At 34.3% G+C, this 1,875-nt stretch overlaps 1 long non-coding RNA gene across 1 annotated transcript in view; it reads left to right on the top strand.

Moving 5' to 3' along the window:
• The window catches only part of LOC110395196, a 32,272-nt gene extending 30,502 nt beyond the window's left edge, over positions 1-1,770 (top strand). Inside the window, exon 3 of the long non-coding RNA XR_002436251.1 lies at positions 1,618-1,770. This is a non-coding gene — a long non-coding RNA (uncharacterized LOC110395196). The remainder of the gene's footprint in view (positions 1-1,617) is intronic.

Genomic DNA, 1,875 nt, shown 5'->3' with positions numbered 1-1,875 from the left:
AAAGGAAAGGAAAGGAAAGGAAAGGAAAGGAAAGGAAAGGAAAGGAAAGGAAAGGAAAGGAAAGGAAAGGAAAGGAAAGGAAAGGAAAGGAAGAGAAAGAGAGAAAGAAATTAAGAAAAAGAAAGAAGGAAAAAAAGAAAGAAGGAAAGTAAGAAAGAAAGAAAGAAAGAGAGAGAAAGAAATAGAGAAAGAAAGCGAGAAAGAAAGAAAAAAGAATGAGGAAGAAAAAGAAAAAGGAAGGCAGGAAGGTATTATTATAGGTAGAAAGAAAGTGGGGAGTGTGAGAGAAACAAAGAAACAAAAAAAACCCACAGGGTCGGAACTTGATTTTTTCTTCCATTTCTGATTCCGTATCTTGAACGAACCTCTAATAAAATGTAACTCGATGTTCCTATTTACCACTACAGGCTACACTTAATGAGACCTTTAAATTTTGTAACTATTTAGGGATTCTAAGTGTCTCACTTTCTAAGAAAATAATTTGAAAATCCATTAAGGAAAATGGACTGCATTAAGGAGAAACACCACACTGGCTGAATTTCTGACTTCTGTTGTTTTTTTTTTTTTTTACAGTTTTTCTCATTAAAATTAAGATAAATTAGATTAATACTGGTAAATTTTCAAGGTACAAACACAGTGACGTCACTAGCATATATTGATCCTTTGCATTTTTATTCTGTATCTAATATATACAAATCCTTTTAGATTGCATGGATGCCAAAGAGTTTTACAGGGTAAATGATCATGATAATATATTTGTAATACCTTCAAAACAAACATTTGCCATAGGGCAATGCCCAGTATCATAGTATTTAGTAATCTTAACTATTTCTTTTGATATCTCAGCATGGTATCACCTGATAAACAAACACATTTACAAAACAAAGACTACGGAACACACATACACAAATACATATTCCAATTAAATATCCATTCTGTATTCTATATTTGCTTGTAAAACTGCCACCTGGCCTTTACAATTCATATTCTGTTTTAAGTCCTGTGGTATTCTTCCTGTTCAATGACTCCCATAGCTAAATTGCTCATTAGAAATTGTTATTTGTTTTATGTTGTTTTCTTCTCAGCAGCTCTTCTGAGAACCAAAAACTGTCTCCCCTTGGTCAGAACCATTCCATCTCCATAGGAGAGGTGATAAACATTATGTGAATTAAAAGTGACCCGGAAAAGAGTCCCTGGTTTATATTCCTATTCTCTTTCTTGAGAGAAAGCACTATGACATCAGGAAAAAGAGTGGATGACATGCTGTGCTCTTCACCCAGTGAATTCACACTAGATTTGTTCATAGTTTATAGGACAAGTAGGGATGGAGCTGATTTCAGTATTGTGATTCTCTTGCCAGGTTAGTCCTGAAAATTCACTTCACCCCCCCTATGAAGGCCTTGTGCAGATGCTTTTGAGATAGAAAGAGCAGAGTCATCTGCAGTTACTCCTTGACATCTTGTCAAAGTTATGAGTACCTGAGTTGCAACTGATCCCATTAAAAAGCACAGAGAATCTTCAAGTATTACTAAAGGCTTAAAGATTAATGGGTGTATATTAAGTTGTTCTTGCAAAATTTCCTGAGAGAAAACTGACATTTGATTTGTGAATTCACAGGTCCAGTGAGGCCAGTCATAAAAGTGGAAACTTTACGCACTGGAATTTGGAAATTGGAAATTGGAAATTGGAAAAACACCCAAAGAGAATTTTCTCCTTTGTTTTCGTAATTTCTTTTTGGATTTTTTTTCGTTATTGTTTCTTTCTTTCCTTCTTTCCTTCTCTTTCTCTTTCTCTTTCTCTTTCTCTTTCTCTTTCTCTTTCTCTTTCTCTTTCTCTTTCTCTTTCTCTTTCTCTTTCTCTTTCTCTTTCTCTTTC

The sequence above is a fragment of the Numida meleagris genome, chromosome 2 (genome assembly GCF_002078875.1).
Source record: "Numida meleagris isolate 19003 breed g44 Domestic line chromosome 2, NumMel1.0, whole genome shotgun sequence".
Lineage (NCBI taxonomy): Eukaryota > Metazoa > Chordata > Aves > Galliformes > Numididae > Numida > Numida meleagris.
Note: the sequence above shows the minus strand (reverse complement) of the source record. Positions and strands in the feature narration are given on the sequence as shown.